Raw genomic sequence first — 14,038 nt, 5'->3', positions numbered from 1 at the left:
GATCTCCAATAATATTCTCTCTTGGATGAGCGGCTATAGTTCTAGGAACTGGTTGTGCGGGAACAGGTATCTCATGATGTAGATTCGTAGTATCACCAATATCTTCATGATTATCAGAACTCTCACTTAAAATATCAGATCTGCAGGTGTCGTACACTGGATCAATGTCTTGATCTGAATCTTGAACTGGTTCAATGACAGTGGGTAATAGAGTTGGAGTTGATGTAGGTGCAGAAACTTCTGGTTCATTCTGTAAATCGAACAGCATTTGTAACTCAACTTCATTCTCCGTCTGATCTAGAGCAAGATTGAATGAATCAATCAGCTCATCATAGTTAAAAATCCAAGGATGACTCTTCGGAGTACTCTTCGTATGATTCCTCTGGACATCAACTTCAGACCATTCATCAACACATCTTGTCTCATTGTTGAAAACCCGCTTGTTAGGAGAACTATACCCGAGGAATACTCCAGTAACCACTTTTGAATCAAACTTACTTCCTGGTTTTTTCTTCAAGATGGTACATGGTGCACCAAATCTTTCTAGCTGTTTCTATCAATACTCTATTCTTTCTTTCAGCAACACCATTCATCTGAGGAGCGTATGCAGAACTGAACTGCATATTGATACCTTTTTCAATACAGAAACCTGCAAGATACTGATTCTTGAATTCTGTACCATTGTCACAATGAATCTTTCTTACCTTTAAATTGAAACCTGTCTCTAATCGATTGATTAGCACTTTCAAGTTTTCAAACGTATCGGAATTCTCTTTCAAAAACATTACCCAAGAGAATCTTGAATAATCATCAGTTACCACCAGACAATACTTACTTCCATCAATGCTTTCAAAACGAATTGGACCAAAGAGATCCATATGTAACAATTCAAGTGGAGCAGAGATTGGATTATACTTTACCAACTTATGAGCTTTCTTGCTCTGCTTACCCTTCTTACGTGGAACACATGTTCCTGGAATCTGAAAAGATCGAAGATCAACACCTTCTACAAGATTGTTGTGAACAAGATGGTTCATCTTCCGAAAACTTAAATGACCCATGCGTTTGTGCCACGTAATAGAATCTTGTTCAGTCGCTTTAGAAACAAAAGCTTGATGATGTTCAGCAGTTGAAGTAGCAACATTCATATCTAGCATATATAAATCAGCTTGTCTAGGAGCCTTCATCAAAATCATTTCAGGATGAATCACAAACTCTGGCTTCAAAATGTAGCTGAATTTGTCATCAAATGTTACCTTGAAAGATTTTTCACAGATTTGTGAAACCAACAACAAATTGTTTGCAAGCTCTTGACAATAGTTCACTTTGTCGAAACTAACTTTATCATTATTCAATAAACCCTGAGCTGAAATGTGACCTCCTTTATCTCCAGCAAATGCGACATAACCTCCCTTAATTGGTCGTACATCCGAAAGAAGAGATAACTGTCCAGTCATATGTCTTGAAGCGCCGCTATCCACTATCCAGGTGTTGTTTGCAGGTACCCTGGTTCCCTGCATATCACATTAAGAAAATTAATTGATAATGGGAACCCACGCCCGGGCGGCAGTAGGTTGTCCATTAACACCCATAACTTGAACTTTCATCCATTTCCCATTTGAGTCTAGTGGAATCTCATCATTAGAAACCGTAAACTTAGACAGTTTAGAAGTAGCAATATTGCTCTTCTGGTTTTTCACATTTTGCTCATTTTCAGAGGGATTCGCTCGTGGTCTGGTACGAGAAAAGTATTTTCGACGACTAGCTTTTTGCGAAGGCGATCGTGCCTTTGGTTCAAAAGCTCTACTATGATCACTTGATTGGGCAACTCTTGCCTTAGTATCCTATTTAGGAACTTTAATCTTCATAGGAGAAATTGACCTATTGAAGTTCTTTCTCTTATACTCTCCATAGACAACCTTTGTCGTATGATTTTTAACACGAACTTCATCATTAACAGGTGAACCTGTTTTATGAGCATAAGATGATCTGCGATCATCATATGTGAGGTCAATCTTCTGTCTTGGTGATCTATATCTTCTAGGACAATTAGCAGCAATGTGTCCAAAAATAGCACAACTAAAACATTGACGAAACTCCCTATGTCCTCTAAATTCATACAAGTTATTAGAATTTGAAGATGACGGATCTTGTGTTCATACAAACATAGGAGAATCATTTGTTTTATTTCTTGTAACAGGTGTAGGTGTAACAGGAGGAACCGGTCTATTAGCAAATCTAGGATTTCTCAAAATTTTAACAGGACCTTTCGGTGTTCTAACTCTACTTGTCTTAGAGTTATCTCCTAACCCAGTTTTCCTATCTTCCTCATGATCTAGAGCACCTTCAGTAGTATCATCAGAAGTTGTATTCTTAGTTGAACTACATTTTTTATTCTTCAACATAATCTTCATAACTAGGAGGGATACAATCTTCTGGTCGACCGTCAACTACGTTTGCATTAACAAATGTGTTCTGAAAAGGAGGAGATGCAGAACTATATCCTATACCCTTGCCCTTGGTGTCATTAAGTTCTACCATTAATGCATTCCATTGTGACGCACTTGCCCAACATTTCATTTTGATTTAAATTTCCTTTAAATCAGCTTTTACGCATTCATTTTCTTTCTTTAGTTCATTAATCGTGTCAACACGTTTAATTAAAGCTTGATTTATGTCAAAGTTATAACATTTAAGATCGTGAAGTTGTTTTTTATAAACTTTGATCTGCTCTTTCAATTCATTTTCAACCTTAGTGGTCACATGGTCAGCATGTCATTTTTCTTTCATCTTCGCATATGCCTTTGTTAAATTATCTATTGTTACCTTAGATTCAGCACATTTAACACATTCAATAACAGTATATGGATCAGAAGATACCTGTTGAGCGTTATTTGATGAGGAAGTCTCAGCCATAAATGCAAAGTAATCTATCTTCTGATTCTGACGAGTCTGTAAGGAACTCTGATGTATCAGCATCTTTACCCAAATGAATCTGCTCAAGTCTGTCCCAAATATCCTTAGCTCTTTTCAAACCAGAAACCTTCTCAAGATCACTTTCTGATAAGCACATCTTCAGTAAATCTACTGCTTGCTTGTTCAATGCTTCAAAATTAGATTGATCTACTCCAGTATGATCAGCTTTAACTTCAACCTCTGATTCTGACTTCTTTTCCGAATCATCAACATCTGAACTTACACTCTCAAGATCTGAACCTTCACCCATAAGAACTAACATTTCCAATTCAGCAGCAAACATTTTACCCCATTTGTCTAGTTCCGTATCAGCATCAACCAATGTCTCTTCACTCTGATTAGCTTCTAGACTTTCTTCAAACACTGAGGTATCACCATAGTTATCCTTCCAAATGTTGAAGTAGTAGTCCTCTGACGATGTTGGTGAAATGCTTCCAGATTCAGGTGTACGAGGAACTAAATCACGTGCCTTCTTGAATTTATCTTTAACCATCTTCTGAATCTTCTCTCTCTGAATGGTTCGTGAAAACTCTTCAGCTCTTTCAGCATGAGCAGTCAGCTTCTCAATTATACTTTGACCAACAACACAGTCTTCTTTTACTTCAGTAATCTTGGCCATGTTAGCTTTAGGTTGTTGATCATCAACATTCAATTTGATAGACCAATCATCATCGTCTCCATGAATGATAACTAAAGCTTTGTTCGGACTTTCAGCTGTTTCAAATTCATTTACTTTATCAGTAATGTAAATCTCACGCTTTGTAGTTTGACTCTGAGAACTGTAGTTCTAATTCCTGGACGGATTACGATTACCCTGCTTCTTCTGTTTTGTGCACTATCTTGAAAAATGACCTAATTCTCCACAGTTGTAACAAGTAACAGTATTCATATCAAAACCCAGTTTGGTATCTTTGGTCAGACTGATCGGTTTTCCAGTTCACTCTCCGTAATCTCTAGTTCGTCTCACAAAATTTGCCATACCCCACATAATATCCATCTTTTCTGCTTCATCTTTATCAAGTTGATGATAATCTTCTGTTGTTAAATGAATGTTACCCACATGACCATCAAGATAACTATCATAAGAATTACCAAGACTTGACAACAAAGCTATATCTTCACTAATCTTTTCTTTCCCAGCTTTCCTCAAATTCTCGATCTTAAGTGCAGATAGAACATCTGATGCAGTCGGTGCAGATGACTCTGTAGTATTGGAAGTAGGCTATGATTGAGTATTGAGAGAACATGGTGAAACTTGTGGTGGATACGAAGGTTGTTGAAAAGGTGCACTGCTAACATTCAAACCATACATATTCTGATTGTTCGTAACAAAATCGGTTTGAAATGGTGCATGAGCTGACTTAGGCGGTTTGTAACCATTTGGACAATACATTTTTGTGTCTTGAACTTGTTTAGACCTCTTGACTTTGTTTAACAACTCTAGTTCTTCTTCCTGAAGTCTTGCAATAAATGAGTTCACTGTAGTAGTAGCTAGTTCTCCACTGGTTTTCATAGTTAATACGAAACCATTCCATTCTAAAGGTAATGCTCCAGCTAGACATGTTACTTTGTCTTTTTCAGCAATGGTCACATCATGCTTGTGTAGTTCAGCTAGTAAATGACGATATCTTTCAACCAATTCTATAATAGACTCTCCAACTTGCCAGTGAAAATGATCAAAATCAGCTTTCAATTCTAAACCTTTTCTAGTTCTGTAAGATGTATTTCCTTCGTTAAAAGTACAAAGTGCTTCCCATATCTTGAATGAATTATCATGACACAGAAATTGATGGAAAATTGGACCATCAAGAGCACTTGCCAAATTACAGTACATCTTCTTTTCTAAGTTATACTCTTCATGTTCTTTCGAAGGCATGTTATGCAACGTGTACAACTCATTTGTAACTGGTGAATTGGCCATTGAAATTCGGTTTCAATGTACTTCCATAGCTTCGTGTCCTGACCATCAGACCAAATCTTAAATCTCGACTTTCAAGTAAAATAGTTATCCATATTCATTAACCTCGGACATTTCGTACCACTTCCTGATTCACTCTCAGCAAGGAGTAATCGTTGAGTCATACTCGTAATGCTCTGAACTAACGGTGCAGCCAACGCGTAATCGTTTGAATTAAACATTATGAAAATTTTACCAAAGGTAAACCGTGCAGTTCAGGATATCAACCGTACGTGTGATAGTATCAACCGTACGTGTCACAACCTCAAGCGTACGTGTCACTTCTTAAGCGTACGTGTGATATATCAAGCAAAAGAACCAAACACTAAGTCGCGAGTGATGATCACGCATGTGATTACTCGTACGTGTCACAGTCAACCGCTTGATCACCCGTGTGATCAGACTGTTGTCACTTAACCTCAAAAGGTTATGCTAAACCGTGCGTGTGAGTTCACGAGTGACAGTCAACCGTCTGGTCAACCGTGCGTGTGATCAAAAACTTTGACCCACTCGTGTGAGCTGCTGTTTAGATCAAATTACCCAAAAACCCTAGAAATTGATGTTAAACCTCAATTTCTTCGTCCACAAGCTGGATTAGCACTAAACTAACATAAACACACTCTCTAAAAATAATTACACACGTAAAAATGATTCCTTTTTGATCAAAATCACTTTTAACTCAAAAACCCAAAATAATAAACTCATTAATCACCAAAAATCACTAGATGATGTTTAAATCACAACCAACGCTCTGATACCAATGATAAAACATGACTATGAACTTCGAAATCAACAGATTTAATTCACACAAAGGCGGAATTAGTGAATCAAGCCAATCTAAGTGAATATGAGGAGCTTTTTGGGATTAAATTAGTCAAACCACAACAAGGATTGGATTTTTGTGATTAGATTAATGCCTAGAGCTATTATTCACTACTGGAGTGATTTGGGTTGAGAGAGAATCGGATTAGGGTTACCAAATCTGAGTGGTGTGTGTGTGTGTGAGAGGATTAACCTAAAATGAAGAACATAACACTTATATATCCCGGCTGTTGACTCACCCGAACGAGTCATCCATCACACGTACGAGTTGGCTTCATCAGCTGTACGGGTGATCACTCACTCGTGTCTTCTCATTTAGGTTATAATTGTGACTTAGCCCAGCATTAACCATGCGTATGAGCCTGTCAGTAGTATGAGTGAGGCATCACTCGTACGTCTGACTAAGTCTAACATAGTAAAACATCCATATCGCGTTCCTGCAGTACCTGTAACCACATACAAACACAGATAGGATAATAATGAGCGATCATGGTATCCTATAAACTGAAGTACTAATCACAAATGTAGGCTAGATATCTACGGACTTACAGAAAATGCATCAACAATAACACACTAAATAGGCCCCGAGATAATAAAAACCGAGAAAAGTGAGGTAGGTATCGCGAGATAAACATATATAAATTGAGCGATATCAGCGAGGTACTTACCTCTATATTGAAACGCCCCATCCTAATCCATCCGGACGAAGTCCATATCGATTATAAACGATTCACAACAGTTGATTACATCGCGAGGTACTTGACCTCTATATGGTACATTTTACAAACATTGCATTCGTTTTTGAAAAGGCAATCTTTCATTACATCGAAAGTTGACAACATGCATACCATTTCGTAATATATCTTATTATAATAGACTTAATAATAATCTTGATGAACTCAACGACTCGAATGCAACGTCTTTTGAAATATGTCATGAATGACTCCAAGTAATATCTTTAAGATGAGCAAATGCACAGCGGAAGATTTCTTTCGTACCTGAGAATAAACATGCTTTAAAGTGTCAACCAAAAGGTTGGTGAGTTCATTAGTTTAACATAAATAATCATTTCATAATTTTAATAGACCACAAGATTTCATACTTCCATTTCTCATAATCATACGTCCCATGCATAGAGACAAAAATATCATTCATATGGATTGAACACCTGGTAACCGACATTCACAATATGTATATAAGAATATCCCCATCATTCCGGGATCCTCCTTCGGACATGATATAAATTTCAAAGTACTAAAGCATCCGGTACTTTGGATGGGGTTTGTTAGGCCCAATAGATCTATCTTTAGGATTCGCGTCAATTAGGGTGTCTGTTCCCTAATTCTTAGATTACCAGACTTAATAAAAAGGGGCATATTCGATTTCGATAATTCAACCATAGAATGTAGTTTCACGTACTTGTGTCTATTTTGTAAATCATTTATAAAACCTGCATGTATTCTCATCCCAAAAATATTAGATTTTAAAAGTGGGACTATAACTCACAATAATGTATTTTGTAGTAAAAATACATATGACGACATTGAACAATGTAGGGTTGGCCACGGATTCACGAACCTATATCATTCATATATCTATTAAGACACATACTTGTAATCGAACAAATATATTTATTTATATTATTATTAGTGATGTAATTTATATATATAATAGACTAATAGGTTCATTATATATATTTTCATTATATATATAGATATATTAGTATAGTTAAGTTATGTGTATTAAATATATATTTATATATAAAATCTTTATTTTTATGTTTTTAATTTTAATAACGTCTTTAAAACTTTTATTTTTCATAATCGTAATTATTTTAATAATAATGACATAGATAATACTGATATCAATAATAATGATAGTTTTAGTAAAAAAATAATACTAATAATAATAATGGTAATTTTTAATAGTTTTAATAGAAATTTTCAGTAATTATACAATATCACTAATATTAATGTTTAAATGATAAGTCTATTAATGATACTTTGTAATATTTGTAGTGACCCGAACTTTTCCACGTTTATATATATTAATTGAGATTGATATTTACATGATTAAATGTTTCCAACATGTTAAGCAATCAAACTTGTTAAGACTTGATTAATTGAAATATGTTTCATATAGACAATTGACCACCCAAGTTGACCGGTGATTCACGAACGTTAAAACTTGTAAAAACTATATGATGACATATATATGGATATATATATATAGTTAACATGATACTATGATAAGTAAACATATCATTAAGTATATTAACAATGAACTACATATGTAAAAACAAGACTACTAACTTAATGAATTTTAAACGAGACATATATGTAACGATTATCGTTGTAAAGACATTTAATGTATATATATCATATTAAGAGATATTCATACATGATAATATCATGATAATATAATAATTTAAAATCTCATTTGATATTATAAACATTGGGTTAACAACATTTAACAAGATCGTTAACCTAAAGGTTTCAAAACAACACTTACATGTAACGACTAACGATGACTTAACGACTCAGTTAAAATGTATATACATGTAGTGTTTTAATATGTATTTATACACTTTTGAAAGACTTCAATACACTTATCAAAATACTTCTACTTAACAAAAATGCTTACAATTACATCCTCGTTCAGTTTCATCAACAATTCTACTCGTATGCACCTGTATTCGTACTCGTACAATACATAGCTTTTAGATGTATGTACTATTGGTATATACACTCCAATGATCAGCTCTTAGCAGCCCATGTGAGTCACCTAACACATGTGGGAACCATCATTTGGCAACTAGCATGAAATATCTCATAAAATTACAAAAATATGAGTAATCATTCATGACTTATTTACATGAAAACAAAATTACATATCCTTTATATCTAATCCATACACCAACGACCAAAAACACCTACAAACACTTTCATTCTTCAATTTTATTCATCTAATTGATCTCTCTCAAGTTTTATCTTCAAGTTCTAAGTGTTCTTCATAAATTCCAAAAGTTCTAGTTTCATAAAATCAAGAATACTTTCAAGTTTGCTAGCTCACTTCCAATCTTGTAAGGTGATCATCCAACCTCAAGAAATCTTTCTTTCTTACAGTAGGTTATCATTCTAATACAAGGTAATAATCATATTCAAACTTTGGTTCAATTTCTATAACTATAACAATCTTATTTCAAGTGATGATCTTACTTGAACTTGTTTTCGTGTCATGATTCTGCTTCAAGAACTTCGAGCCATCCAAGGATCCGTTGAAGCTAGATCCATTTTTCTCTTTTCCAGTAGGTTTATCCAAGGAACTTAAGGTAGTAATGATGTTCATAACATCATTCGATTCATACATATAAAGCTATCTTATTCGAAGGTTTAAACTTGTAATCACTAGAACATAGTTTAGTTAATTCTAAACTTGTTCGCAAACAAAAGTTAATCCTTCTAACTTGACTTTTAAAATCCACTAAACACATGTTCTATATCTATATGATATGCTAACTTAATGATTTAAAACCTGGAAACACGAAAAACACCGTAAAACCGGACTTACGCCGTCGTAGTAACACCGCGGGCTGTTTTGGGTTAGTTAATTAAAAACTATGATAAACTTTGATTTAAAAGTTGTTATTCTGAGAAAATGATTTTTATTATGAACATGAAACTATATCCAAAAATTATGGTTAAACTCAAAGTGGAAGTATGTTTTCTAAAATGGTCATCTAGACGTCGTTCTTTCGACTGAAATGACTACCTTTACAAAAATGACTTGTAACTTATTTTTCCGACTATAAACCTATACTTTTTCTGTTTAGATTCATAAAATAGAGTTCAATATGAAACCATAGCAATTTGATTCACTCAAAACAGATTTAAAATGAAGAAGTTATGGGTAAAACAAGATTGGATAATTTTTCTCATTTTAGCTACGTGAAAATTGGTAACAAATCTATTCTAACCATAACTTAATCAACTTGTATTGTATATTATGTAATCTTGAGATACCATAGACACGTATACAATGTTTCGACCTATCATGTCGACACATCTATATATATTTCGGAACAACCATAGACACTCTATATGTGAATGTTGGAGTTAGCTATACAGGGTTGAGGTTGATTCCAAAATATATATAGTTTGAGTTGTGATCAATACTGAGATACGTATACACTGGGTCGTGGATTGATTCAAGATAATATTTATCGATTTATTTCTGTACATCTAACTGTGGACAACTAGTTGTAGGTTACTAACGAGGACAGCTGACTTAATAAACTTAAAACATCAAAATATATTAAAAGTGTTGTAAATATATTTTGAACATACTTTGATATATATGTATATATTGTTATAGGTTCATGAATCAACCAGTGGCTAAGTCTTACTTCCCGACGAAGTAAAAATCTGTGAAAGTGAGTTATAGTCCCACTTTTAAAATCTAATATTTTTGGGATGAGAATACATGCATGTTTTATAAATGATTTACAAAATAGACACAAGTACGTGAAACTACATTCTATGGTTGAATTATCGAAATCGAATATGCCCCTTTTTATTAAGTCTGGTAATCTAAGAATTAGGGAACAGACACCCTAATTGACGCGAATCCTAAAGATAGATCTATTGGGCCTAACAAACCCCATCCAAAGTACCGGATGCTTTAGTACTTCGAAATTTATATCATATCCGAAGGGTGTCCCGGAATGATGGGGATATTCTTATATATGCATCTTGTTAATGTCGGTTACCAGGTGTTCACCATATGAATGACTTTTATCTCTATGTATGGGATGTGTATTGAAATATGAAATCTTGTGGTCTATTATTATGATTTGATATATAGGTTAAACCTATAACTCACCAACATTTTTGTTGACGTTTTAAGCATGTTTATTCTCAGGTGATTATTAAGAGCTTCCGCTGTCGCATACTTAAATAAGGACGAGATTTGGAGTCCATGCTTGTATGATATTGTGTAAAAACTGCATTCAAGAAACTTATTTTGTTGTAACATATTTGTATTGTAAACCATTATGTAATGGTCGTGTGTAAACAGGATATTTTAGATTATCATTATTTGATAATCTACGTAAAGCTTTTTAAACCTTTATTGATGAAATAAAGGTTATGGGTTGTTTTAAAATGAATGCAGTCTTTGAAAAACGTCTCATATAGAGGTCAAAACCTCGCAACAAAATCAATTAATATGGAACGTTTTTAATCAATAAGAACGGGACATTTCAGTTGGTATCAGAGCGTTGGTCTTAGAGAACTAGAATTTTGCATTAGTGTGTCTTATCAAGTTTGTTAGGATGCATTAGTGAGTCTGGACTTCGACCGTGTTTACTTGAAAAATGATTGCTTAACAAATTTTGTTGGAAACTATATATTTTTAACATGTGAATATTATGTGATATATTAATCTCTTAACGCATTTGATATTATGTGATAGATGTCTACCTCTAGAACAAGTCCCATTGACTCACCTAATAATAATGAAGAGTCAAATGTAAATTGGAATGATTCGTGGACTGATTCACAAGTTCCCGAAGAGGAACCGGAAGAAGAGTCGGAACCGGAAGAAGAATCGGAACCGGAAGAAGAATCGGAACCGGATGAAGAAATAGAACCGGTGGGGGAAATAATAAAACGGTTAAGTAAAAGAAAATCCTCAACCAACCGACCAAGGTTAATTATGGTCAATGGTGTTTCTGCCAAGGAAGCAAAATATTGGGAGGATTACCAATTCTCCGATGAATCGGATTCCGACGAGAATTCCGATGATGTTATAGAAATTACCCCAACTGAATTTAAAAAGGCAAAAGAAAATAATAAGGAAAAGGGCATAAAAATAGAGAAATCTAATTCCAACCCCGATGAACTTTATATGTATCGTCAACCCCCGAAGTCCTTAAGTTGTAACAATGACCCGGGAACCTCTAAACCACCAGGTTTTTCTAAACCAATGTGGAAAACGACGGCTCGTATTAGGGGAACATCATATATCCCTAGAAACTTGGCAAAACGAACCAAAACCGAAGAAGAAGAAACAAGCGAGTCGGAATAAGATAGTTGTATTCGTGTGGTGTAATATATGTAATCTAGTGTGCTTATGCTTTATGATATATGTAAAAATTGCTTGTATTAATAAGTATTTTTTTTATGAATCTAACTCTTGTCTATTTTACAGTATAAAAACACAAAATGGATAGACAACCCAATATTTTAAGAGACCTACCCGGAGACATGATTGATGAAATCTTGTCTAGAGTCGGTCAGAATTCTTCGGCACAACTATTTAAGGCGAGATCAGTTTGTAAGACATTCGAAGAACGTTCCAAGAATGCCTTGATTTATAAAAGGCTTTCGTTCGAAAGATGGGGGATATCACATTGGAAAATCCATAAGTTACGATGTGTTTACTTTGACGCATTTATTGCGGGGAACCCAAATGCTATTTTACGCAATGGGTTAAGAAATTATTTTGACTCAATATATCCGAATATTGGACTTCGTGATTTAGAAAAAGCGGCTAACATGCAACATAAAGAAGCATGTTATGCTTACGGATTAGTAATGTTCGCTTCTCACCAAAGTGAGAACAAGAACATCGGGCTACAACTATTAAACAAAACGTTCCCATAAGTGACGGAGTCGGTAATTGGGGTAAGAAATAAGGTTTTTAGATTGTTACGGGACTGTTGGACATTACGTAACCCTCGTCCCTTTGACGACGTTACAACACGCTGTCTTATCAACGGCCATAAAGGTTATGTTCCACAAGACCAAGGATGGGAAGTAATCCTAGTAAAACCAGAATGCATGACTTGTTTCTGGACGTATGAATTACGTGTCTTTACTGCCTTTGCTGTACGACTTGTGTACTAGCTAGAATTATCTTCACAACCATCTTGTATCAAATTTATTGTGTGCTATATTTCATGCTATATGTAAAATAAGCGGTATTGTAAGTTTGTAAAATATTGTGTAAAAGTTTGAACACGAAATATTATTATAATCAGTTTTTCATATAGAATTGTAGTAGTTGAATTGTATGTTAGCTACTAAGTATGAACTTAACGGGTAGGTACTACCCGAATTTAAACTTATAAAATGCTAATATGAAGAAAAAGCTTTTATAAATGAGTTCATATTATGCTACGAAATACTATTAACTACTCTTAATATTCAGTATGATTAACTTGTTCCATTTGACTATTTTGAAGGAAATGGCACCGACTACTCGACACACCGTGAATATGAATGAAGAGGAATTCCTTACTTTTATAGCTTCAAACATAGCCGCAGTACAGGCTGCGCTACATACCAACAATAACCTTGGATCTAGCAGTACAGGAAATCGTGTAGGATGCACCTACAAAGAATTCACTGCCTGCAAACCTTTGGAATTTGATGGAACCGAAGGACCGATCGGATTGAAACGGTGGACTGAGAAGGTCGAATCGGTGTTTGCCATAAGTAAGTGTACTGAAGAGGACAAAGTGAAGTACGCTACGCATACCTTCACAGGTTCTGCGTTAACATGGTGGAATACCTATGTAGAGCAAGTGGGACAAGACGATGCGTACGCACTACCGTGGTCAGCATTCAAGCACTTGATGAACGAGAAGTACCATCCCAGAACCGAGGTTAATAAGCTCAAGACAGAACTTAGAGGGTTACGAACCCAAGGATTTGATATTACCACGTACGAAAGACGATTCACAGAATTGTGCCTATTGTGTCCGGAAGCATTCAAAGATGAGGAAGAGAAGATTGACGCGTTTGTGAAAGGATTACCGGAAAGAATCCAAGAAGATATAAGTTCACACGAGCCCGCCTCCATACAACAGGCATGTAGAATGGCTCACAAACTAGTGAACCAGATTGAAGAAAGAATTAAAGAACAGACTGCTGAAGAGGCCAATGTGAAGCAAGTCAAAAAAAAGTGGGAGGAAAACGGTGATAAGAATCACCAATACAACAACAACAGCAATTACAACAATAATCGCAACAATTATCCCAAAAATCGCAACATCAATCGCAACTACAACAAACGGCCCAACAACAACAACAACAACAACAACAACAACAACAGCAACTACAACAATCATTCCAACAACAATAATAACTGCAACAATAACAACAACAACAATCAGAAGCAGCTATGCCAAAGGTGTGAAAAGTATCACTCGGGGTTCTGCACCAAATTTTGCAACAAGTGTAAAAGAAATGGTCATAGCGCGGCGAAGTGTGAGGTCTA

Source organism: Rutidosis leptorrhynchoides, chromosome 3, assembly GCF_046630445.1.
Source record: "Rutidosis leptorrhynchoides isolate AG116_Rl617_1_P2 chromosome 3, CSIRO_AGI_Rlap_v1, whole genome shotgun sequence".
NCBI classification, from domain to species: domain Eukaryota; kingdom Viridiplantae; phylum Streptophyta; class Magnoliopsida; order Asterales; family Asteraceae; genus Rutidosis; species Rutidosis leptorrhynchoides.
This window is presented reverse-complemented; position numbering follows the sequence as displayed.